Raw genomic sequence first — 26843 nt, forward strand, 5'->3', positions numbered from 1 at the left:
CAGCAGCAGCACAGACCTCTGCTCATTCCTAGGTTCAAAAGCCAGCTCCCTTACTCACTCGCTGTGTGGTCTCTGCAAGTCCCTCAACCTCTCTGAGCCTCAGCTCCCTTATCTGTTAAATGGGAATAGTGACAGTACATCTCTCATGGGGTTGTTTTTAGGATTAAGTGAGGTAATGTATGTAAGGCACCCAGCACTGTGACCAACAGTTGGTGTTCAATGAACTCAGCCCTGCCCTACTTCACGCTCAGTCCTCAAGCGTGCCTCCCCAGGCCTCAGGATGGCCCACGTATATGCACACAGGTTCCCCCACCGCCTTGCAGTCACCTGATAAATGCACAGAAGGCACACACCAGCTAGGAGCAAAGAGTGTGGGAAGCTCTCAAGGGCTCTGCATACACCCGGGAAGCCCAATCCCTCAGCACAACATCAGGGAGCCTCTCACTTCGCTTGGCTAGGAAGGATTCCTCCCAAGAACAGCGGTAAGCCTCAACCAGAACCCTTAGCAGGTGGAGGAGGTGATAGAAGGCTTAGCCTCCCCTCCAGCTGGTGGCTGCAACCCAGCCCTCAGCCAACCCCCAAGCCCCACTGGCCAAAGGCAAACACCAAGGCCCAGGGAACAGCTGTTAGTGGTGTAGCCAAGAGCAGAAACCAGGTCCCAAAGACAGTGTGGTCCAGCAAAGCCAGGTAGTTCTAGCCTCAAATCCCAGTCTCATCAGTGACCAGCTAGGTGACTCTCTAAGCCTCAGTTTCCTCATCTGTAAAATGGAGTCCATGACCTTCACCTTGCAGGGCAGTTGTGTGCATTAATAAAAGTAACGTTCTTCTGTGCCCTGCCTCGATTCCAGCATATAGTTAGTGTGGGAACATATGGTGGTTCTGCGCCACCTGCCCCTGGACTCCAGGCACTGTGCTCGCCCTATCCCTACAGCGCTGGGAGAGCAGAGGAAAGGGCTGGGGGGAGGGGCGGCAAGGACCTGCCCTCTTTCCTCTGACCCTTCCCAGCCCGCTTTCCACCCCCAGGGGCTGAAGGTTCAGCCACAGACAGGCTAACACCCAGCCCATACCCTGCCCTCCTTGCCTCACTCTTGGGGCAGAAGGGGCCCATTACCTGCCTCATTGTACCAGGAGGAGTGGTGACATCATCCAGATCATACAGGCCCCAACCAGCCACTCGTTCAAGGTTGGGTTGTTTTTCTCTCCTTCCCCAACTGCAGAGAATACACAGGCTTGATGCAGGGTCTGGTAGCACCACAGGACCATAGACCACAGATCAGAAAGTGTTTTGCTGTCTCTATCTCTTCCTTTCCCTCTGGTCACCTCTCTCCCAAGGGCCTCTCCTGCCCCACTTCCTGTCCTCGAGAAATAAGCCCAACCAACTGTAAGCCTGGCACTATTCAGGGCTTTCCTCATTGCGGGGGCAAAGATGAGAGAACAGCAGGCCAGTCCCAGCCCTGGACGGCCGAACCTCAGGACACCCCATTAAAGCCTTCTTCCTGATCTGCACACCCATTCTCCCCACTAGTAAGTAACTAGGTGTGCATGAATGTGTGTGTGTGCACATACACACACAGGGAGGCAGGCCCTAATGGGGGAACCTGAGCCCACCCCAGGGATGACTGACAGCCCTTTCCCAGCTGGGCCTGCCTCCTCCCATTTGAACACTGGGGAACACTGGTCTGTCTGAACCACAAGCCCAGCTGGACCAGAAGCAGGGGTTCCTGAGACTGAGAAGCCAGACACCAGACTATCACCAAGGCTCTACAATGCTTTTAACTGTGAGCCCCAAGACAAGGATAACCACTCCCCGTGCCTCAGTTTCCCTTCCTGAAACCCATAACAAAAATGAGATCATCTCCGGAGCTGCCTTCTATTTCCAACTTTCTCCAATTCCATACCCAAGACCTCGGTGACCCTCACAAAATCAAGAGATACTAAGTCACTAACAGCAGAACAAGGAGTCCCAAGCATGTGTGGGTGCTGGGGGCAGGATCCCCTGACCCCAAGGAGACAAGAAAGCCCAGGGAGACCCGCACCTGCCCTAAGCTGGCAGAAGACACCCATTCTATACGAGTCTCCCCAGGGAAGGACTGGGCCCAGGCAGGAGAGCAGGAGAGCGAAGGACGGCTCCTCCATATGGCTAGAGGCTACCAGGGCTCTCCCCCTTTTCAGCACACATGCCAGGAGCTCACCCCTCTGGTGCCTCACTTCCCATCTGTTCTGAAGAGATACAGTCTTTAGCCCAGCCCAGATCTCAGGCTCAGCCCCAAGCCCCTGACACACACACCCCAGTTCCCTCAAAACCCCCCGAGAGTCCAGACTGGGATCCTAAACTCTCCTACCAGGCCAGCCCTCCCCTTGCCTTCCCCACTGCCCCCCAAGGTGGCTAGTGGGGGGCAGCCCCGCTTCTTGTGCCAGCAGAAGCTCCCCTCGCTTGCATGGCCAGAGCCTGATAACATTCTCCTAAATTAAAAAATAAACAAGAAGTTGTTTTAAATTTTCCTGACGCTGCAGTTCCTGATTAATCCCCGCAGCAAACAAAAGGAAGAGAGCAGATTAACCTAAAAGACAGTCACTTCCTGTTTCCAGGCAGAACCCCCAGCCTGAGCCAAAGGAACCCCCCCACAAAAGACTGGGATCCTGCTCCAGCCACCTGCCCAGCTCCAGACCACCAACGCCCTCCCCCTCCGCTTCGAGACTCTGCCAGTCCAGGGCTGACACCTGTGGCCACCTCCTAGGTCCCACCTCTCCTCCCTTCCCCCTCTCTGCTCTGTGACCTTGGACAGGCCAGGTTACCTCTCAGGGTTCAGTCTCCTCATCTGTCAGCATCCTCATCTCTCAAGAATAAAATGAAAAGGAATATATGACCACTTGAAGTTCAACAGAAATTTTCTCTTATTTTTTAGAGATGGATGCTGAAATATTTAGGGGTGAAATTGCATGATGTCTATAATTTACTTTAAAATACTCTGGGGGGAAAAGATAAGGCAAAATGTGGCAAAATGTCAACAATTGTTAAATCTAGGTGATGCTATATACGGTTTCCTATTCTAGTCTCTCTACCTTTCTGTATGTTTGAAAATGTTGCTAAGAAAAAGTTTAAAAAAAAAAAAAAAAGCCTTGGTACCCTGAGCCAGGAGCCCCACAAACAATGCCCCATGCTCCTGGCAGCTAGGTCTCTCAAGTAGGTTAAACATCCCCCCTGCCAGCTCCTTTATGTGGTTTCCCTAGAAATCGCTTTTGCACGAATTCCACTGAGTCCTAACTCCACACTGAGAAGCCTTAGCACATTCAGGAGCCAGACATAGCACTTGAGTGAGACAACTTTTGTCTTCCAACCAACCGGCCCCTCCCACCCACCATCTCCCTCTCCCTTCTGCAGAGCAGCCCTGGCTGGGGACTGTGGTGCTGGCTCCATCCCCAAGTAGCCACCACCCTCTGGGAGCCTCAGAACGTCCCCACCCATTAAGCACAAATGAGGACAAGTCAACAACTGCCTGGCTATCTCACTCCAAGGCACGGTGTTACCCCACAGACCTGAGATCCCCATTTAACAGATAGGAAAGCTGAGACCCAGGGCCAGTTGAGACTGGAGGCAGAACATAGAAGGTGGGGACAGAGGGAGGCGAGAGTGAGCAAAAGCTCCCTGCTCACCCCAATCTCCCCTTCTCCCTAACCCTCTACCCCAACCCTGGCAGCTCCAATCTGAGAGAGGGTGGCCTGCACCTCCTTTCCTCTGGCTCTCGTTTATGGAGCTTCCTGGTCAGGAGTCAATGGCCATGATCACAGTCTCCCAGCCAGGCCCAGCTGACCCATACAAACACTGGCTAGGCCCCCCTCCACCCTTTGATAATAGAAGAGTTATCAGTACCCCCAAATAATCAATCACTAATTGCTGAACGCCCTGCAATTTGCTAGGGACAGTTACATGTGGGCCAACGACTGGGTGCCCCCGCCCCAGCCTAATGGAGCCTCCAGGAACAGGGAAGGCCACGTCTGTGGTGAGCACCTCAGCAGAAAAGCTGCCCGTAACTCAGGTGCTTTTCAAGTAGATGTCCTGGGCCTCACCCGCATCCCCAGGCCCGAGAGGCAGGAGGAAGTGGCACTAGCCACAGGGACTCTGAGGACTGCCCCTCATGCCTCTCTGAACCCATCTGGCCCCAGGTGCCTGGACATGCTAGGTACCCAGGATGGATAAACCTGGTCCCTGCCACCAAGGCATTCCCAGGCCATGAAGAGAGATAAACCACCATGGCTCAGAGGCCGCCCATACACTAGACCTTGCACACAGTAGGTTCACAGTTCTGAGGAAAAAGCGACTACATCTAGGTCGGGGCTTGAAATACGGCATATGGGCTGAGTATTAAACAGTGGGAGGGATCCACATGGGCAGAGGTGGAGGAAGGCACCAGGTGGAGGGGACAGCACAGCCAAACCCTAGAGAAAGAAAAAAGCCACAACATGTGGAAAAGGGACAGTGAGTGGCATTTGGCTGGCACCTGAGTGCACACAGGGGACCAGAGGGAGATGGCTGGAGCAGAGGCTCGGACCCTGTGCAAGGAACTGAGGAGTCCAGTGGCCAGCCTGAAGGCAACAGGGAGCGCTTGAGGGCACTGAGTGGGAGCATGACAGCCAGCGTGGGCTTGGGAGACCGTTAAGGAATACTTACTACCGAGTGAGGGCTGCACACCCCAAGAGGTCAGGGGCTGGTTTGACTCATCTCTGTCCCCAGCGCAGCTAACGCAGCCAGGCCCAGAAGAAGCACCCACAAGTGAACCACTGAATGATTCCAGGACCAGCAGCTGTAGGACTGGGGACTCCTGGGCTTGCAGCTGTGGAATAGCATGCTTGTATAAAAATATGTATTTAGAGTTGAGCCTCTAAAACAGTGTTGTGAGACAGGCGCAGAGATAATTATCTTTACAAAGAGGGAAGCTGAGGCTCAAAGAGGGCCAGACACTGACCTGGCCGAGGTCACACAGCTGGTCACGGGCAGAGCCCAGTGTCCTCCCCACCCTCCCCAGAAGGCAGAGCCCTGCCGGCCAGGACATGGCCCAGGGCTGTCCAGGTGGTGAAGGCCCCCTCCTCCCTCCTCCCGACCTCCACCCTCACCCCCACCAGGCCAGCAGGGCAGACAGAGAAACGCTGCCCCACTGAGTGTCACCCATATCAACCCCAGCTAGGACTGGCTACTTGTCACCATGACGGCCTGTCCCTGTATCTGTAAGGAAGACAGGGCTGGGTGGAGAATCTTTAGGACTCCCAAGCTTGATCTAGACAGGCCTTGTCGAAGACAGACCCACTTCTCCGCAGCCTCTACCCCCAAGGTTTGGGAAGAATGCCCATGGAGCAAGCGTCTGGACCAAGTGTCCACCCAGCTCACTGTACAACTCTGGGAATCACTTCCCAGTTTCTTCATCTGCAAAACGGGGTAGGCTTGGGGGCACCTGGGTGGCTCAGTCGTTAAGCGTCTGCCTTCGGCTCAGGTCATCATCCCAGGGTCCTGGGATCGAGCCCCGCATCGGGCTCCCTGCTCAGCGGGAAACCTGCTTCTCCCTCTCCCACTCCCCCTGCTTGTGTTCCCTCTCTCGCTGTGTCTCTCTCTGTCAAATAAATAAAATATTTAAAAAAAAAAAAAAAAACGGGGTAGGCTCTCTGCCTTCTTTACAGAACTGCCATGAGGTCTAGATGAGGGAAGGAGTAGAAAAACTTACAGAAAATTATAAAGCAAATTTTGTTCTGGAAAATAATAATAATAAGTTCCTCTCTACTTCAGTCTAGATATTGATACTCTGACAAGACTCATTTCCCTCTCCCAGCAGAGAACAAAAATGAACGCCATTTACTGAGATTCTTGCAGGCATCAGGCTAGTGTGTGCTTTACGTGCGTTACTTCAAAGTATGCCAATGACACCCCAACAAGATAGGTATCATTCTCCCACGTTACAGATGAGGAAACTGAGGCTCAGAAAAGTGAAGGGCCTTGCCTGAGCTCACCTAGCTCAGAAGCAGCTGAGCCAGGATTCAAACCCAGATCCAGATGGCATCCACGCCCAGGCCCTTTTGATCAACCAGCCTGATTCGAGGGACTCGTTTCCACACCCCCCAAATCTTAGAGCTACAGAATCAGTGCTCAGGGTGAGGCCACACATCACACACACATACTCTGCTGAGGCCTGAAGCCCCAGCATCAGATGCCCTGTAGCACCCCATGGCCCGCAGACCGCCGAGCCGTCCGAGCTGGGTGGGGCGTGGAGGGTGGCTGGCATAGCTGGCCTGTAGCTAATTGGATCAGTCCTGGGCATGAAGCCGCCTGCCCAGCCGCCCTGGCAGATGGGTGCTAGAACTGGGCCATCCGCCAAGACCCAACCTCCATGTCCAAACCAACCTGGACACTGAGGTTCCATTTTGGCCTCCTCCCGCCCTGACCCTGATGGCTGGCCGTGCCCACATAGATCCAGAAGGCCAGGATGGCAGCCGCTCACCCTCCTTCAGCGGCTGGCATCTCCCCTGATGTGGCCATATGGCCCCATATGCTCCCTGACGGCTGGACTGCCGAAGCCACCGCCTGAGGACGTCCTCTGCGGAGGCCTTGAGGCCCTGGCCACGCCACCCACCCCTGCCCAGCAGGCCACAGGCCCAGCCAGGAAACCCCAAGCAGGAACACCCTGCCACCAACTTTTTCTGTGACCTCATTCAAGTCACCACCCCTCCCTGGGCCTCAACCTCTTCCTCTGTCCAATAGCAGTGGACCAGCCCTCTACCCCTTCTCTTTGTATCCCTCTTCCAAGGTCACAAACTTCCACCCAAATTCACCTCAGGTCTCCAGGCAAACAAACTCATCCGTTTTACAGACATAGAAACAGAGGTGCGAGGGATCTCAGGGACTTGTTAGAGTGCACACAGTGGGAGGGCCAGTAGTAAGGGCTGCATCCTGTGAGTCCCGGACACCTGCCACCTCCCTATGCCCAGATGGTGAGAATGGTGATACACCCGAGGCCTGGCCCTACTCTGGATGGATGACCTCCATTGCCCCACCCGGCTCCTCCCCCAGGCCAAATCCCTCCATCCTCCTGGGTTCGGAAACTAGGCCTGGCCCCTGGGCCATCCTCAGAAGGCGGACAAGGGGTCTGTCTCCACTGTTGCCCTCACCACCAGCCTGGATTCCCACGCAGCCTCAGGACCTCCTCCCTGCCTCTGGCTCTCTGGGCCAAGCCCTCCCACAACCACCAGAGGGAGCGGTTTAAATTGCAAATCTGCTCGCATCCCTCCAGAACTTCCACCCTGCAACCCCTGCATACGGAATCAGCCCACACTTCTCAGCTGGGCACTCAAAATCCTCCTCTGTCTTGTGCCAACCTGCTCTGGGCCTGCTGGGCCCCTGCATAAACTACTCCATTGCAAACATGCTCCACCCATGCCTGGTGCTTCCCACCGCCATGCCTTTGCTAACACTGTGCCATCTGCCTGGAAAGCCCTCCCTTGTTCATGGTCTCCATTCACTCATGTATCCAACATATTCACAGAGCTTCCACCAACTGCCAGAAACATTTGAGCAGGTCAAAATGCACCAGCCGTCCAGTCCACCTGAAACAACCCGCTGCCGACCCCCATCTCACGTCCCTCTGCAAGCTGCCCAGCCCACTCTGCCTCATAGCCAGGGGTGTGGGTGGATACCTGTGTCCCCTTTCAGAGCCCACCTGGGGGGGACCCAGGCTTGTCATCAGAATCCCCAGTACTCAGCCCAGGCCTCAAACCAGGAGATGCCACCAAATGTGGAGCAGGCCCCCACTGTAGGACTCTACGCAATGAGGAGCAAGGCCAAGGCATGGTTCTTGGGAGCAGATGTCTGCCCCAGAAGCCTGTGGAGGAGACTCTGGCTGGCCAGAGTGGTCCCCAATTCCCCCCAAAGGAGGCTTGAATGGTCAGGGGTAACCTTTCCCCCTCAAGTCACCCCAAGGCCCAGCCTACCCAACAACTTATCACTGAATTTGTTAGAATATAATACCTTTCTAATTTAAAACACACCCATGGCAGAGTCAGAGACTGGCTGGAGAGGGAAAGGAGGGACCGCACTGGTCAGGAGGTTTGAGGGGGAGTGGCTCTTCCTAAGGCAGGCAGTGAGTAGGGACCGGGAGCACCTGGCTGGGATTCACACCCCTGATAGCACATACCGAGGGCCAAAGAGGTACCCTGTTCTCTCCTTCCCCATGGCTCGTGACCCCAAATGGCGGGCTCAGCCTGCTGGAGTCCTTTGGTGGGAAGGGGCCAGAAGATCCAGGCGAGGGACTAAAGTGAGCCTGGATAGCACGGGTGGGACCACGCAGGCACCTGGCCATGCTCCAGCCACCTGGGAGTCAACCAGAGCATCAGTCAACACGCAGGAAGGCAAAAGTCCAGAGCTCAGGGAGCCACAGGGAGATGGAGAGGGGGAGAGAGAGACAAGAGAAACAATGGGTAAGAAAGGCCATGGAGAGCAGGTCAGAAATTGATGAGGAGAGGCAGGGAGAGGCTGCCGGAGCATGAAGCCAGCAAAGAGGCCGAAGGAGCCACCACAGGATGCAATAGCAACCCCAACCCCAGGAGGAGCTTTCGTCACTCCTGGGCAACAGCTCTCCCTGCCCCAGAGACCTCTAAGGACCAAAGTGGCCCTGGGGATGAGTCCAGGCTGCCATCAGGTCAGCATGTGGAGGGCGGGAGAGGGCTCAGAGAAGCCTGACTGGGGCTGAGAGCTATTCTAGCTTCCTGTACCTCAGGTGGCCCACCTGGGGAGGAAGTGGTCCGAATAGCCACCAGACTCCATTTCCCCCCAGTGCACATTTAGACGTCTGTGTGGAACCCATTTCCCTGAGGGTGAGCTCTCTGGCCCAGATGGGGCTGTAGAATGGAGATCTCAGGACAGTGGGAAGGATTCCAGGGCCCATGTAAGAGGACAAGGCCAGGGCCTAGCCTACAGGGCCAATCTGGGCTGGGGAAACCCCTCTGATCCCCAGAACAATACAGACATCCCAGTGTTGAGGATTACAGGAATCAGGTTTGCAAAGCATGAAGCAGAGCCCAGGTAGACTCTGGCCCCAAATCTAAGAAGCAAAGGTTAATGAAGCTGGGGTCAAGAGGTGCCGAAAGTCAAGCCAGGGAGAACCAGGCTAAGAGTGGCTGTGCCCACCTTCTTGCCCATCTGGGGAGGGTGCTGGTCCCAGCCAGCAGGACAGCTGCCCTGGGAGACTCTCCAGCAGCAAGCAGCCAGTTCCCCACCCCACCTCACAGAAGACCAGGTTAAAGGCTACCTTCCCAGTGGAAAGAGGCTGCCCTGAGACTGGAGTTCTCCTAGCTCCATCTCTGCCTCAAAACCCTCCTCTGTGAAATGGAGTGGAAGTGTGCCCATAGGCCTTGCATTCTCACAAGGTGGCTGATAAGATTCCAGAAGGATAGTGAACTGGAAGCAAGGTTTAAGCCTGAAAGCTGGTCAAACAAAATAATACCATCGCCCAGAGAGCCAGGTAGATACTGGTCCAGCATCACACTCCTCCAGCTAACATGTAGGCTAGGCACAAGACTTCTGACCCCCACCGGCTCACACACTGAGTGCCAGGAGAGAGACTGCCAGGGAACCCAGCTGCTTGGGCCCAGAAGCCCAAGCTGGAAGGATGGATTCAAGGAGCAATCAGAGAAGACTTCCTAGAGGAGGAAGAACTGCTCTGGAAGCAAGGAGGATTTGTACAGGGGAAGTCCTGACCTCTGACCCTTCCTTGGGCCTCTCACTGGGGTGGGGGAGGGGGGTACACACGTGGTTCCTCCCTCTCAGGGGCACCATCTGGGGCCACATCTTCTCATCCTATGCTCTACAGGGGCAGGGTTGCCATTTGGGGAGGGAGCCTAGGAACTTCCCTGAGGCAGCCAGCAACGGGACAGGAGTGTGGAAGGAGGCTCAAGAAGCGGCGTGGGGGGCACAGCACAGGCACAACCCCGATACATAGTAAAGCACACAGGAGCACGGCTCCAAGCAAAGCAGGCATGCGGCCGGGGGGGTGGGGGCACCAGGCCAGGGACCTAGAGGTTCCCCTTCCAATCCCTGGCCTCTGGGGAGCTCCTGGGGGCCAGGTCTAATGCGATGCCCCTTTCTGGCAGCTCCCTTCTTCCAGCCGCCTGTCCCACGCAGCAGAAGGCGCGGGGACACACACGTACGCACAGGCACGTCTCCCACTCCCCACCTCAAGCCCTGTGTCCTCAGCCTGGCTGCAAAGACGACCTTGCGGCCCCGGAGCCTGGAAGCTGTCGCCGCGCGGTCCCGCCGGACCCTGGCGGAGTCACAGGAGTCCAGCGCCGGGAGCGGCTCCAGCGCGGCGCCGCGGGGCCGGACTGGCATCCCAGAGAGCCGGCGGCTGCGCCGATGGGGTGGTGGAGACGCACCCCTCGACCCGCCGGGCGGCACAGTCCGCGCCCCCGTCCCATTCCTCCCTCGCGTTCTCTCCTCAGGAAGGCAAGGCCGGAATTCCACCATTAAAACGTCTCCATCTCCTCTCCCCCCACACACAAAGTTGCTCCAAGTCGCCGGGGTTCCGGCGGCAGGCGAGGGTTAGGCGGGGCCGCGCAGCGGGCGGGAGCGCGGTCACGGACTGGGGTGCCAAGCGCGCCCCATCCATCTCCGCGCGTGCACGCCCCCCACGGGCGCGCACCCAACACCCCACCCCCACTGCTGCCCCGGAGGCTCCCGCCCAATCAGAGGCTGCGCACGCGGCGCTGCCGGCGGGCAGACACCCCAGCTCCCCGGCCTGCGCCCCCGCGGCCCCGGCCCCGCCGCAGCGTCCCGGCCTGGCCACACTCACCGTCCCGGGCGCGCACTTCGCGCGCCGCTCCGCTCCGGGACCGCATTCCCCGGCTCCGCTCTGCTCCGCTCCGGTTCCGGCTCCGACTCTTCCCGCTCCGCAGGGCTCGGCTCCGAGATGGTGGCAGCGGCAGCGAGCAAGCCAGGGAGGGCGTGTGCGTGTGTATATGTGTGTGCGCGCGCGCGCGCGGCGTGTGCGTGTGCGCGGGAGAGCCCCGCGCTCCCCTGCGCGCCCCACGCCTGCCTCCTGCTCTCCACGCTGCGATGCCAGCAGAATCCCTAACGCGCGCTCCCACCCGCCCGGGCGCTCACACTCGCACCCCCGCGCGCACCCCCGCGCGCGCACACATCCCCGCCGCCGCACACCCGGCTCCGCTCTCCTGGGGCGCTCACAAAGGGCCCCCTTGCCCCGGCTCGCCGGAGCCCCCGGAGAGCGGCCGGCGGGGCCTGTGGGGTGACCCTGCGTCCCTTTCCTGGCTGGCCGCGCCTCAGGTCCCCCGCCGCTCCCAGAGGGGGCCCCTGGGGCGTCCCCGCTCCCCCACCATGCCCCGCCCGGCCGCCGCCGCGCTCGCAGCCCGAACCCCGGCCCGGGCGCCCAACTCTGGCTTCCGGCGCTCCCACCCGGGGTAGTCGGCCCCCTCCTCCTCGCCTGCGCCGCCGCCCGCGCCGCGTGTTCTCTCGCTCCTTTCTGCCCTCCTTTCCTGTCCCTGCCTCTCCTTTTATCTCCTCTCTTCTCTTCCACCTGCTCCCTGTTCCCTGTCCTCTATCTCTCCCGCTGTCTCTCCGTCTATCTTGCCGCCGCCCTCTCTCGCGCCCCCTCCTCCCCACGGCCCTGCGCTGCCTCTCACATTCTCCGCATTACACTGGGTGCCGCCCGCCTCGCCGGGCCCGGGGTTCGAGAGCTCAGCGGGCGGCGAGGGGACCTGCCGCGCCCCGGCCCCACCGCCACCTCCGCTCTCCGCTCGCTCCGCGGCTCCTGGCTCTGGCCTGGCGGGCGGCGACGTCCCGCGCTAGCCTCGGCTGTCGCTGACAGCTCCCATCTTGCCCGGGCTTAAAGGGATAGCGCACCGGGCTCGACCTGCCCCACCCGGGGGCGCCAAGGAGGGCGGCGTTGCCCCGCCGGAACGGTCCCGGGCGGTGGCGTGACCCCGGGCGGTGCGGGCGGCGCCCCGTCCGCCGCCGTTGATCCCGGCCCTCCCGGGCTGGAGGTGAGTCAAGGAGAAGGGCGGTCGGGAGCTGTCCCGACCGTGCCATCCAAGGGGCGCGCAATGCTTGTTGGTGTCTAAGCCTAGGGGCAGGCCAGGGTGTGGGGCAGTGCGGGTTGGGCGCCGAGACTGCGGGGGCCAGGAGGAGGGATCAGGGAAACAGCTGTCCGGATCTGAGCCCAGGATGAGGGCACCTGTCATGCTGGGAGGACAGGGCTCATAGGATGGCCTCCCACTCCTCCTGTGTGACCTTGGACAAATGCCTACCTCTCTCTGGGCTTCAGTTTACCCTTCCTTGGAAGGACATTGGCTTACATCATCTCTGGGGCCATGCCGAACTCTGATATGGTGTTAGATCCTATAGGAGAGGGAGTCCCAAGCCAGGTCCTCAGCACCCGGAGTCCCACCCACTCCTTGCCTCTGAGAGCTGGGGCAACAGCGGAGGCTGCACTCCTTGCCACCCCACCCCCACCAGGCCTGGTCTGCCCCCTCCCTCATTCTTTGACCTTTCTCCCCACCCTCATCAGGGGAACAAGGCAAAGTTGAAAGGTACAAGGACCTACCAGGGACAGCACACTACAGTTTACAGAACTCTTTTACATCCAAGATCTCCCTGGACCTTAATTATGCCCCTGGGAAATAAAGTTTAAGTTCACCCCTAAGGCTCCCTGTCAGCCTGATCCTGAACAGGCCCGATGCATGAGCATTTCATCTTCCGTGTCACCCACACCTACTTCCACCCCAGACAGACCCCCGCTCTCCAGCCTCCACAGAGGGATGCATGTTGCCCATTTATTTACTAAGCATCTATTATGTGCCCCATCCTATGCTAGGTACTGGGAACACACAGATGATTTAGACACATTCCTGCCATTAAAAACATGAAAGAACAGGAGATACGATGGACTTTTGGGGGTGGAGGAAGTCCAGGAAATCTTCTGGAGGAAGTGGCACTGAAGCCAAGTATTGAAAGATGAGTAGGAGTTGGCCAGGCAGAAAGGAACAGAAAGGGCATCCCATGCCAAGAGAAGAGCATTTGCGAAGACATGGTAGTGGGAAATAGGGAAGGATGGGTGTATTTGAGGGAAGAGAAGCTATAAGAGCCTTGAATTGTTGAGTTTCAATTTTGTTCTCGGGCAGCAACAGGGCTGCCACTTAGCGAATCTAGGCAGAAGCTCTCCCCATCTTTCAGCTATCACAGAGGCATGGCTGAGGGCTCCCAAATCCAGGAGCTTTTGAAAGGGGCCTCCTCTCCTCTCCTAGGAAACCCAATCCCAACCTCTGTGCCCAATTTCTGCAGCCAGACGCAGCATCGTCTCCCCCTACTGACCAGAGCTGGAAGTAGGAGAAGCCCAGGCTTCGCTCTGGCTGTGATGTGAGTCCAGGGAGGGCTAGACTTTGGCACCCTACCCCCCATCAAGGTACCCTGCACAGACTCCACACTTCGGCGATACCCAGTGCCACTTCCAGCCTGAGTCTCCTCAGTGTCCTGTACAATGGGAATAAAAATACTCAGCCACCAAGGAGGCTGGTGAAGAATTCGTAAAGAATAATCCACACAGGGGCACCTGGGTGGCAGAGTCCATTGAGGGGTCTACTCTTGGTTTCAGCTGAGGTCATGATCTCGGGGTCGTGGGATTGAGCCCTGCATCAGGCTCCTCGCTCAGTGAGTAGTCTGCTTAAGACTCTTTCACCCTCTTCCCCTCCTCCTCGCTCCCACACTCTCTCTTTCTAAAATAAATAAATAAATCTTTTTAAAAAAAGGCGGGGGGGCGCCTGGCGCCTGAGTGGCTCAGTGGGTTAAGCGTCTGACTCTTGGTTTTGGCTCAGATCATGATCTCGCAGTCATGGAACTGAGCCTCACATCAGGCTCTGTGGCTCAGTTCAGAGTCTGTTTGAGATTTTCTCTCCCTCTCCCTCCCACTCTCTCTCTCTCAAATAAATAAACAAAAACCTAAAAAAAAAAAAAAAAGGATAATGCACAGAAATGACCCAACACACAGTAGATATTCGGAAAATGTCTTTTTCTTTCCCCACACCTGAGCTTGGCTTTATGGCCTATCCCAAAGGCCCTTACTGTTCCTGTTCCCTCCTTTTCCGACCATTTCTCCTCTGCCTTCGTACCAGACTTCCTTGAGGCCTCAGGGGAGATGAGCTCACGGCTGTTGCCTGCTGGCTCAACACACCTCCTGAGGAGTCTTCCCAGGGCCTCCAAGTGGGCCCCAGGGAAGCCAAACAGACAAACAGCCTTTCCCCAGAGTGCCTGACATCCAAGCAGAGCAACAATTCCAGTCCATTTTTCCCACTTCACTGTTCTGGGAGCCACTCAGCCTTTGTGTCTATGCTTGGGAATTTATGCCCCCAGCTTTGCTGTGCAACCTCAGATAATTAGCACACCCTCTCTGAGCCCCACCTTCCTCCCTAAGTATGGGGGCAAGCAGGTGTGTCCCAGAGGGGCACTAAACATAACTCACTTATTTTCCCTCAGCAGCTCCAGGCCTCAGCCCTCTATTCAAGAGTTCTGCACAGAGACAGGCAGGTACAGAGGTATCTTTGGGACCCCCTTGCATCCTGCCCTTGTGCTGGTGGCCAGGAGCTATTGCCACTCTGTGTCCCAGCAGGCTTTACAGAGAGGCGAGGCAAGAATAATGAACAGGCCCACTTAGAGGAATCACTCTCTGCTGCCACAGCAACAGCAACTGGGGGCTGGGAGCCAGAGGCTGGGGGCGGGCCGGTGTGGGCAGCTCCAGGAAGGAGCTCCTTCACCAGAAGCTGGGGGCTGGCTGCTTCCTGCCACGAGGGGTGGGTCAGTGCCCCTGCAGATGCCGGTCCAAGGCCCCTCAGCTATTTTCAGCTATCTCCGTAGGCCAGTGGGGGAGACCCTGGCAGTGTCCCAGACCCCGTCACCAAGCCAGGTGCTGCCCGGGGCTGGGTGACCCACATGGAGTCCCAGGAGGCAGTGGGCATTTCCTGCCTGCCTTCTTAGCCAACCCCTGTTTTCCAGGGTCAGGCTGAAAAATAAATAGGGTCACTCAAGATTCAGAGAATGGCCCCACCCAGCCAGGCTGTCTCCATGCATCTCACATCCATCTCCCCACCTCCAGTCTTTTCCCACAGATCCCTACCACTTGGTTGACACAATCCATCCACGTCTCAAGTCCTTCCACCCCTAAACAGCTTTCCTCAACTACTCCCTGTCTACAGCAAATTCTTGCCTCCTCTTTACTCTTAACCGACGCTGTGTCAGGAGTCTTCATTCACCAGTTGGTCCTCACACTGATCCTGGTTTATTATTTCCATTTCAGAGAAGAAAAAAACCAAGGTTCAATGTGAAGCTCCAGGATTTTAACTGAGAGCCATTGTTCTTCATTCTTTCCACAAACATGTTTTTTTAATTTTTTTAATTAAATTTTTTAAATTTGAGAGAGAGAGAGCATGAGCAAGGGGAAGGGCAGAGGGAGAGGGAGAAGCAGACTCCACACTGAGCAGGGAGACTGAGCTGGGGCTCAATCTCAGGACCCCAGGATCATGACCTGAGCCAAAGCAGACACTTAACCAACTGAGCCACCCAGGAGCCCCTCTTTACACAAACATTTATTGAGGGCTTACTCCCCACCAGGCACTGTGTCAGGTGTGGGGAATACATATCAGAGAACTTAGAGTCTAGAGGAAGAAAAAGAACTCAAACCACCGTGCAAAGAGATGTGGAATTATACCTCAGACAAGTGCTATGAAGTTATGGGGCTGGTGGGTGGAGGGCCAGGCTGGTCTTGGGAATCAGGAAAAGGCAGGAGGTGACATTTGACCAAGCCCCAGAAAGTTGGGTAGATGTTAATTTTTAGGAGTAGGGAGTCCAGAGAGAGGGAACAGCATATGCAAAGTCCCTGCAGTGGAAGGAAGGAGAGAAAGCCCATGTGGTCAGAGCATGAGAAGAGACAACTGAAGATGGGGCTGCAGGTGGTATGCGGCCAGGACCACAGGTTCTAGTGGGCCCTGTCAGGAGTTGGGAGTTTAGGCTGGTGGCTCTGGCTGGCCCTGGAGATGTGAAGCAGAGGACAGTGCCCCACAGCTCCTCCTACTGCTTCCCAGCCCATCACTCGGCAGCCTGCCCCTAGGGACCAATACTAACCCTTTCTTCTAATGCCCAGACCCTAGCACAAGGTAGGCATGCTGGGGACTCAGACTTGACAGCCAACCTGACAGCACGGTGAGGAGGACAGGAGACCTGGGCTCAGCCTCCACTCAGATACTAGCTAAATAACTCTGGGTGATACCTGCCCTTCCCTGTCCCCCATCACTGTCAAGCAGCGACTGGACTGGTCCTCTCTGCCATCTCTGGTTGATTCTGGTCACACCCTGTAACAAGGGGATGGAAAAGATAAAACAATCAAAATGACCCCACCAGAGCCAGATTCCAGGCCCTAAAGCCCCGGGGCCCAAGGATCCAATTCAGCTCTTACAGGCCAATAGGGACTCCCAGACATCTGATGTGGGGAGTGGGTGAGGGTCTGGGAAGCCCCTTGGAATACTCCATTTGGGAAGGGCTGGGGAAGGTAAGCTCAGGAATGGAGGAGGAATGAGAAGCATCGGGCCCCAAGCTGAATTGGATCCTTGGGCCTTTGGTTTTCCCAGTTGTAAAAGGGTATAATTCTTTACTCCTTGTGTCTCCCTAGGTAGGAGGGAGGATAAAGGAAGCTGGAGGCTCCAGCTACTCTGTCAGGGGCACTGACCCCTTGTCAAGCATTCCTCCTGGGAACCTGAGATCATCACCCCTGGGGGACACAAACACACGCAGCAGGAGGGGGGATGTTGGGCGTCCTGTTCCTGAGAGATGGGATTGGAGTTGCAGTTTGGGAGGCCAGTGGGGTAGGAGGAGTTCGGGGACCTGGGATGTGGTGAAGCTATGGCAGGGGGCTGGGGGTAGGGGGGAGGCAGACCTGCCATTCGGCTCCCACTCACAGAGGGTGTGCTCTGTGCCAGGCCCCTGGGGCCCTGTCCTCAGGAGACTCACAGGCCCTGGGCAGACAGGCACTTGAACAGCCACTTCCACAGAGTAAGGCCAAGATTCCAAGTTCTGGAGTAGACACAGGTTGGGGTGGGGGGGTTGGAGGCTGGCAGGGTCATAGAACTGAGAGTCAGGAGCCCCTGGAGCCTGGCCTCAAGGCTCAGAGGTGAGCGGGGAGCCCACTGCCTTCACCTGGGCTGGCATCAGCCTGATCTGGCTCTCGCAAAATGACCATGGAATGGCTGCCCTTGAAGGAGCATAGGAACTCATGGGGGGGGGGGGTAGAAGGTGGGGGGCTAGGGAAGGAGGAATGTGGGGGTAGGGTGGAAGGACACAACTGGGTCCGGGTTACCTCTGATTCCTTGGCACCCACCACCCACCAGCCCAGGCCTGGCCACTGCAGGGGTCCAGGGAGTATGTCCTGGCCACAGGGATGGTGTTTGAATGCAAAGAGGGAAAGAGGGAGGACTGTAGAAAAATTAGAAAACACCCACACTGTCGAGGGGGGTACACTGCTAGGAGGTGGCAGGACAGGGGATCAGGCCTGGTCACCAAGGTCCTTGGATGTCATGTGAGCATGACTGGACTTTGAAGGGTTTTAAGGGGAGGCACACCCTCACACCAGCCTCCCTCAACTGTCTGCAGAGTGCAGGGGACCCCACAGTGCCCTTCCCAGACCCCTGCAGCCTGAGACACTCCTCCCTGCTGCTGGGAGTAGGGAGGTTGGCAGACCACACAAGAGTACCTTACCCTCAGCTGAAGCGAGAGCCTCCTCCCCCAAGGCTTGCCCTTCCATGGGCAGCTGCATGCAACCACTGGTCAAAGAGGGTTATAGGCCTGACACTCACCCCAACTCAGGTCAACCCCGCAGACAGCTGAGGCCCAGAGATGCCCATGGATCTGTACTGCGAAGGTGCCCCAGTCCTACTTCTCCCTCTGCTCCACTCTGCCTCCCTCACTCCCTCCCCTCCCTGGGTGTTGATCCCAATAAACCACTTGCATGCTCATCTCCCTCCACACACCGGCATTATCATCCTCATTTTACCCAGAAGGAAACCGAAGCTCAGAGATGGTGAGTGACTTGCCCACAGTTGCACAGTGGTAAGTGGTAGGTCAAGGCCCGGCTGGGGAGGTCAGGGCCCCTGGCCGGCTGGGGATTGGAGGAGAGTCCATCACCGGGGAAGGCCAGTCCAAACCATAGGCCAGTACAAGAGCCAGGAGGGACTTAGTCCATCTGTCTCTCTCTTTCCATTTCACAGATGGGGAAACTGAGATTGGAGAAGGGACCAGACGCCCAGCCTCAAAATGTCTGTTGATGATGGCCCCACGAGTATTCCCTAGGGTTCTGCCTCCTGGCCCAGCATGAGTGTTTCCTCTGGACCAGAGTGATGCTGTCTTCCCGCCTGCTCCCCTTTCCAAGCCCAGCACCCGGTCTCAGGCTGGGGGGCCCGGTTGGTTTGACCCTTACCCGATTTCCCAAGGTGGGAACGAGGTGCCTGCATCTCCAAGGCCCATTGCAGAGACCTCTGCAGCCGCCTGAGCTGCCCAGCCCTGGCCTGGAGTCAGGCTCAACTGCACCAGGCGGGCAGGCAGGCATCTGATTGGCACAGCAGAGCAAACAGACGGGAAGGAAATCAATTTGAGTGTTTGATTAATTTTAATTTTTAATTTGCATGGAGAGTAATGCCCCCCATTTGACACCGCATACTCACTGCAAGCTGCTGATGCTCACCGTGGCCGCCCCAGCTGCAGCTCGCTGTGCCCAGCGGCTCCCCGCCCTTTTGCCTGGCGAGCCAGCCCCTCAAGTGGCATTCTGCGAAGCCAGGACGAAAGGCCCCCCGTCCAGGGACCTGCACCCCTCCTGCCCAGGAGAGAAGTGTCTGGTAAGTGCCCTCCGTGCAAAATGGGCGGGGCCAAAGATGCGCTCCCTCTTAGGAGGAGCCTGGCTGGCAACGTCTGTGCCAAAGTCAGGCGGCTAATGGACTTCTGGGTGTGGTGACAGACTGGTGTGGCGGCCAAGGGGGGATTCTGTGTGTACTTTAGCTGGAAGGTGTTAAGTAGTCCCCCAGGCCACCTGGGTGCAATCCTGTACCTAGAGTCAGATCTGTCTTAAAACTAGAACAGTCCCAGCTCTTGTGTTCTGTGACTTCCAGGGTCAGAGCTCTGTTGTCTCTTCGTTTATCTGGAATTTGACCAAACACACACGGATTGGGGAAAACTGGTCTAAATTGAGAGAGATTAAGTCCATCGCTCCTGGTCCTCCCCTCTCCCCTGACCCGGCCTCATGCCCTGAGAGCATTATCTTATGGGGTTGATTGAGAACAGAGACCACTAGGTAAGGCACACCTGGTTGGAATCTTGGCTCTGTCACAAGCTGTATGACTTTGGGCAAGTCACATCATCTTGCTGAACATGACCTTCAAGGACCCTTCTGACTATTCCCCTATTCCCCTTCAGACCTCACCCTCTCTTGGTATCTATTGAACATAACATTCAGTGGCCTCCTCCAGGAAGCCCTCCCTGATTAAGGCTTCTTTACTCCCCACCACTGCTATTCCCAGCTGCTGGCCCTGCCCTGAACATGTGCCCTCTCTGACCCCTCCTTGGCCCTCAGTAGCTCGACTGTACACTGCACACTCTGCCTGGGGTGGTGTGCTAGAGAGAACATGGCCCTTGATACAGATAGTCCTGGTTCAAATCCAAGCTCACCTCCATGTTGGCTGCTTAGGCCCATCCCTTAAACACCTCAAGTCCAACAGATCCAAGACTGAACTCATGCTTCCTCCCCAAAGCCACGATTGCCTCTTTTTCTTCCCTATCTCAATAAACAACACCCTGGTCAACCAATTGCTCAAGCCAGAGAGTTAGGAACCACTGAAACTCCTCCTCTGCTTCATTCCCCACTTCCTATTCTACCCCAGGTCCTCTGTCCCCACCCTCTACTATATATCCTCTGATAGGGCAGGCAAGGCAGAGAGAGGGATTCTCCACTATGTGACAGGGCTGGAGAGCCTTCAGAGAATAGCCAGTCCTACCCTCCCATTTTACAGATGAGGACACTGAAGCCCAAAGAGTGACAAAGACCTGCCATGAGCCCGATGGTGGGTTGCCCATAGCAGAGCCACACTGAGAAGCCAGGTCTCCTCTGTGGCCAGGTGGGGATCTCAGAGAAGTCATAGTCAAGGCCAGGCCCTGTGATAGTGACAGTATGGAACCTGAAACCTTTGAAGTCTTGGCCCACTTCCCCCACACCCCAGTCCCAGAGAAGCTGCAGGGGAGGAGTGAGGGGCTGGACTGTGTTCAAATTCCCAGGCAGAATGAATAATCCACAAATGAGAGCTCATGACAGTCAGACATCACTTCATGATGACTCCACAGCCAGGTCCCTGGAAGTCCTGCTCGGTCGTGACCACAAGAGCAAAAGGGAAGGAGCCTTGGCCGTGATTGGAGTCAATGATCATTTTCTGTGTCCCCCTCCTCACCCAACTCACTGTGCCTGAATTCCACCATTGTGCCTAGCTCAACTGCAAATTAATGCATTTCTGATGCTCAGAAGAGCTGGTATGAGGGTGGGAAAGAGGGCATGAAGAGGTCATCTCAGTGAGGGGTTCTGGAGAGGCACTTAGAGTAGACAGGGCTTTTATTGAGCACCTTCTGCATGGTGGGCACTGTGTGAAGTACTTTACAAACTTCCTCCCAGCAGCTTCAAGGCCCCCTCCATGTGACCCAAGCATCACTGAAACCCTTCAGGGCTCAGTTTCCTCTCCTGTAAAATAAAATTAGTAATAATAACTACTTCTAGAAGCAGTTGGGTGGTTAAATAAGGTGGGTAAAGTGCTTCCTACATTGCTAAACACAAAGTAGATGCTAATTAAAAGCTAATTATAAATGAGACAACTCATATGCTAAGACCTAGAACCCACCCAGCTCACATTTGTCAAATCTGAGCTGTTAATAGGATAAACGTCTCACCATTTGCTGCGGGAATGGGGCAGAGCTGGAGGTGGAGAGTGGTATCTGCCCAGGGCTACAGGACAAAGGAGTCACCTAGAAATCCAGGGCATTTCTGCTAAGGTGAAGCCTGGAGAAGGGGTGAGCCTACAAGGAATGGGCCACCAGGGACCAGCACCCTCTCTTATCCTTTAAAAACCTCTCTCTGAGGTTTGGGCTTGGATGGGCTGACTGCAGAGATCCCCAAGTCTTCCAAGTGGACCAAGCCAAGAAGTCAAGGAGGAGTGAGCACCTCATCCATTAGGAGGGAGAGGGGAGTGGCAGAGACCCAAAATGAAACAGAGACATTAGGAAGACAGCCATGTGACAGCCTCCACCACACAGGCCTCACAGCACCTGTGCTTGGCCTTTGCTTACATGTTCTTACTTCCTCCCCTGCACAACCATGCCAAGGGATTATCATAGCCAGACAAAGATGAGTCTCTCACAGGCTAATAATGACTTACCCAAGGCCATTGCCTATATGCCCCAAAGCCAAGATTTGAACCTCGGTCTTGCTGGCTCCTCAAGACCATGGTTGGAACCACCATGAAGAAGGAGCAGGGTGGGGGCTGGCACCAGGGCCCAACCTCCCCTGAGGGTGTCCAGAGCCCCTGGCCCAGGGCACTCAGGCCTCCCAGTTCCCAAATCCGTGCTTCCTCAGACACTCCAACAGCTTACAAGCCCAGGAAGCATTTACCTCTTCCAAGTCTGACCCTACAAGCAAGACTGGGGGTACCAGGGCACCTGGGTGGCTCAGTCAGTTAAGTGTCTCCCTTCGGCTCAGGACCTGGGATCCTAGGATCCTGGATCAAGCCCTGCATCAGGCTCCCTGCTCAGCGGGGATTCTGCTTCTCCCTCTCCCTCTCCCTCTGCCCCTCCCCTTGCACTTGTGCATGGTCTCTCTCTCTCATAAATAAATAAAATCTTAAAAAAAAAGACTGGGGGTACCATGGGAAGAACCTGGTCATACATCAGAGCTGGGACAGAAATGCTTGGATTTAAAAATAATAACATTTTACTGCACTAACCACATGTCAAACATTGCTTTCAGTGCTGTATATATCATGTTTAATTCTCACAACACCCTATGATGTAGGTGCTTTATCATACCCATTTTACAGATAGGGAAACTGAAGAGTAGAGAAGTTAAGTAATGTGCCCAAATTTGCACAGCCTGGGAGAGGCAGAGCCAAGATTCAGTTTCAAACAGTGAGGTTGCAGAGGCCAAGACTGTAACCATCCACCTCATTGTCCATCCAAACAACCAACTACTGCCCCCAAGCCCAGGTGGTACTGCCCCCAAGCCCAGGTGCCCCCAAACCCAAGGTGGTGTTGGCGGAGGATTCAACATACAACACTCCTATTTTCACACTTTTTAGAGTGCGGAAAGTGACACCTGTGTCTTTGCAGACTCAGCACAGAGAAGCAAACTGGACTGTCACTGTTTTTGCTTCTGTTCCAGAGGACACAGTCCCTGGCAGTTGGACCACATGGAAACATGAGGCCACTGACTTACTAAATGACTTGGGTATGTCATGTCCCCAGGGCCCTAGGCCCAGGTCCCATTCATATGATGACTTCCCGGGATGAACCTGTTCTGAAAGGCCCAACGCCTCATCTCACCCACCTCCAGAGGGTTTGGAGCACTGTCCAGGGTCCTGAAATACCTCTCCTGCCTATAGGCAGGATGCCCGCAGACCCCAAAGCTGACTTAGTTCTCTGAACACGTTCTTTAAAACCAGACTGGTAGGTCAACATTTTAGACATGGACTATTACCATAAGCACACATGGGGAGCTATTTCTCAGATTCACCGCCATCACCACCAAGGAGAATCCTTTTGTGACGTTCATGAATTAATGCACCTCTCCCTCTTGCCTGTTGGCTCCGTTCCCATCTGAATTTTCATGTAAAGGGTGTGCCTCACAGAGGTGGGCTGGTCTATAGCCCTGGAATTGGGGTGATTGTGGCAGGAGGTATACAGCCCAGGAGCTCAGTAAATGTCATCAGCTGCCATTATCACTACTATTATCATCATCTTCCCTGGGCAGCCCTGGCCATGCGGGACCCAGACGTGAGGGCACATCTAGAGAGAAGGCAGGGGTTTCCATTGCTGTGCTTGAAAGACGGCCAGATGGCAGCATTAAGGAGAAGGAGGAGAGAGGCCGTCCTTTCAAAGGCTACTCAGATCTTCTCTCTCCTAAAGTGCCCCCATTGGAGGACCTGGAATATCTCTGCCCTACCTGGGCTTTCAAGTTAAAAACTGGGTAAAGTGTATTTCTCAGTCGTCACACCCACCATTCATAAGTCTTGATGGGGCAACCTCATGAGTTCTCTCCAGGACAGTTGATTATGGGACCAACTGTTCCCTCTATACCCTGCTTCTCTGGGGCCCCCAGACTCTACATTTCAGTTGAAAACCAGGCAGTCAGATTCTAGTGATTGAAGAAGGCAGGGACCCTCCCCATTTGAGGAAGGGGCCCAACTCATGGGGGAAAAAGCTGTGACCCCCTACAAGGGTGGAGGATGAGGAAAGAGAAGGAACTACACCTACCTTTTGCTTCCACCTCCAACATTATCCCAGTTATCCCAGCCTGGAAGGGGCAAGGTCCCAAGGCAGAGACCCCTTATTCTTATCAGCACATCCAGCCCCGGCCAGCCCCAGGACACTGTTATGCAGTCTCCTTTGCAGAGCAACTGTGCAGGCTCCACTGCTAGGCCTGGGAACCCTCAACTCCCCCTTTCAGCAAATACTTAAGTCCCTGCTGTGTGCCTGACCTGTGTCAGGAAATCCTCTTACACTTGATCCCATTTGATCCTTATGAGAGCCTGTGGGAGTCAATATTTTACAGGTGAGGAAACTGAGCCCAGAGAGGTTAAGTTATTTCCCCAAGGTCACACAGCTGAGAAGGGGCGGATTAGGAACTCCCTCTTCCAGCCTGATGAGAGCAGCTCTCCTAGCCCTGTCCCAAATGGTTGATTCCACAGAGCTGGCCACAGCACAAACCTTTGCCTGAGTACAAAGGAGCCTCACTGAGGAATTAGGAAGAAAAGGAATGTTTGGCCTAGCTTACACCTGCTCTGGAAGAACCTGCCCAGCTGGCTCCATGGGTCTTGGAAGGACACGCCATGTGGGCAATGGTCAAGGCGATGGAGGAGAAAAAGCTCAACTCCTTCCTTGCTCCATTCCTGGCAGGAAATCAGGCTCCCAGACCACAGCTGGGGCTGAAGGTGAGGAACAGAGAGGGGATGTGCACTGAGGGGTCCTGGAGGCAGCTGTGCTCCCTTCCCCAACCTGAATACACACCACTCACTTGTCTGGGCCACTGGGGAAGACCCCTTCTGAAATGTCAACCTTTTCTGAAAGGGCCAGGGGTCACCTCACCCAGGGGTCAGGTAATCAGAAATGGGCCTGTTGATTTTTCAAGAGAAACCAAAAGCCAGCTTTTCCTCGGAAACTGCCCATTTTTAAAATATTGGCCACTAGTTCGATTTTTTTCAAAGTACTCCTTGGGCCAAACATTCACCACCTCTGGCTTCTGCCCTTAGATGTTCCTAGTGGCCAAGGCCCCAGTGGATACCAAGGCAGTGTGGGCCCAGCAGTTCACAGGTCAGAGACCCTGCCCATCTTCCCTCATCTGAGCCTCAGGGATTGAAAGTGTCTTTTTACAGATGTAGCAACTGAGGCTCAGAGAGGACAGAGTCCCTGGTGAGGCCAGGCTTTGGCCCCAGGCCAGGCTTCCTCCTGCTGCCCCAGGTCAGTGAACTCACTCCTCGATGTAGCTCAGGAACACAGGCAGGCCCTTTGATGAGAAGAAATCTGGGTTCTACCCAGATGGGCCCAGCCTGAGCACAGAGGAGGACACCAGGCTGCTCAAGGGGACAGGATCAAGAGCCAGGCCAGAGGGGGCACTGGTTTTATTCACCCTTCTATCCTCTCTGGGCCCTTGTGTGTGACATTCGATGTGGGAACAGACCCACAGGACCCAGAAGAAGTAAAACTAGGTGGCATGTGGGCTGCCAGCAGCCCTGGTAGTGGAAACATATGACGGATTGAGTTGGATTTCCTCCATTTGGAGGTGATGCTGGCTCTGCTGTGTGTTAGTCTCATCAATATTTTGTTGCTGTGTTGGATAGTGTGGGACTGGATGAGGATAGGGCTCAGGGGCCTGAGCCCACAGGGAGCTAGAGCCCAGGACCCAAGACCCCAGGCTTCTCATGGTAAGACGGCAGGGAGGTAAGAAATCCACAAGTCCAATCAAGGAGGCACCAGCCAGTATCCTTTCTTGGCATTTAACACACATATACACGTGTGCTCAAGGCATGTGCATGGAAGCAACAGTACATGCACACGTGGTGTGTATACAGGCAGATAAACAAGCATACATTCTCATACACATCCCCAAGCCTTCGCTCACACAGTGCTCCCCACCTAGGACACTTTCCCTTTCTCTCTGAAGTCCCCATGTCATTTTGGGGGGTCCCCTCCTTTTCCTAGCCTCTGGAGCCCCTCCTTTCCTAGCTCCAGAGGAGCGTCTGGACCATTACTCAGGCCTGGGGGTAAAATACAGATTCCCAGCACTCGGCATGAGCCCTGACGCTTATGTGTGAGAGAAGAAAGGGATCCTAGGACAGGGTGGATCCCAGGGACCAGGACAGTGCCAGACTGGCAGAGGGACAGGGAGGAGTCCCAATACTCCCAGGATGAGACTGCAGAGGTTGCCAGCAGGGGACTGAAGAGGGCATCCCTTCCAAAGAAAAGGACGGCAAAGCTGGGTCTGAAAACCCCTCCTTCGGCACCCCCTCATGAAAGTTCTCCAGGACTGCCCTGGGCAGGGTGTTCTGAGTTCCAGCAGCCCTGATAGTGGGCAGAATCCACTGGACACTGCACTCAGGAAATCTTAAATCTTCCCACAGCTCCCAACCTCCTGGATCAGCTCCAGACCAAGGACTGGACTTTTAAAACCCAAGCCCTTCTGTGGTGGGGAGGTAGCCTTCAGCTCCTAGCAACGGAGAAACCAGATCAAGTGTGATTGGTCAGTGCCAGCTCAGAGGAGGAAAGGCGTGAACTGATTGGCTGACGATATTTATAAAAAGGAGAACCAGCGACCACGAGGTAGCAAGTCCCTGCAAAGGAAGGTGGTAGGGCGTGGCTGAGCTCCATCCCCGCAGCTCAGAACTCCACCTGCCGCCCAGGCAGGCCCGAGATGACCACTCCCAGTGGATGTGTCCAGTTTCACCCATCCCAGCAGATCCCAAACTTGGTGTTCCTAGGCATGTGGGCTGGACCCAGTCTGCTCAGGAAGGTAGAACTACTTGCAGTAAAGCAAATGTTTTTGGCACCCAGAGAGTTAAGACCGGATCAACCAGGACAAACCTATAAGTATTCCCCAGAGGGCCCCAGAGCCTGTATACCCGGACAAGTTACTGGAAGGTTGCCTGAGAGCTTCCAAGCTGGAGGGGCTTTGGGGATAAAGTCACCTGGTTCCCATTACGCAGCTGAGGAAACTGAGGCCCAGAGGCAGCAAGGAAGGGGAGGGCAGGAGGGATTTGTCCTTGGTCACACAGATTCTTACAAGCAGAGCTGGGACTGGGACCCTGTTCTCCTGACACCCGGTCTGCCCCACGCTGTTCCCTCTGCCCCAGACAGGCCTGCAGACCCTTCATGAGGCCCAGCTCTTATGCAGCAGTGTGCCTTTGCACGTGTACCTGGAATGCTTTCCTTCCATCTCTACCAGGCAAACCCCCATCCATCCTTCAGTTGTCAACTCAGGGATCGCCCTGTCTAGGAAATTCTCCACCTGTGTGCTCCTGTG

General features: G+C 55.7%; 1 protein-coding gene across 6 annotated transcripts in view; it reads right to left on the minus strand.

The window, feature by feature from the left end:
• Positions 1-11115, minus strand: part of LINGO1 (leucine rich repeat and Ig domain containing 1) — a 189270-nt gene extending 178155 nt beyond the window's left edge. For 5 of the 6 annotated variants that reach the window (XM_045899646.3, XM_064570123.1, XM_045899644.3 and 2 more), the window contains exon 1: positions 10827-11009. The gene's annotated coding sequence lies outside the window, so the exon portion shown is untranslated. Of the gene's footprint in view, positions 1-10826 lie in introns of all 6 variants that reach the window. The other variant, XR_010404940.1, reaches the window with a different exon arrangement.
• Between the last annotated feature and the right edge of the window lie 15728 nt (positions 11116-26843).

This window comes from Mirounga angustirostris, unplaced genomic scaffold (genome assembly GCF_029215605.1).
Source record: "Mirounga angustirostris isolate CCGP_5_RB_7025 unplaced genomic scaffold, mMirAng1.0.hap1 SCAF_9, whole genome shotgun sequence".
Classification (NCBI taxonomy): Eukaryota; Metazoa; Chordata; class Mammalia; order Carnivora; family Phocidae; genus Mirounga; species Mirounga angustirostris.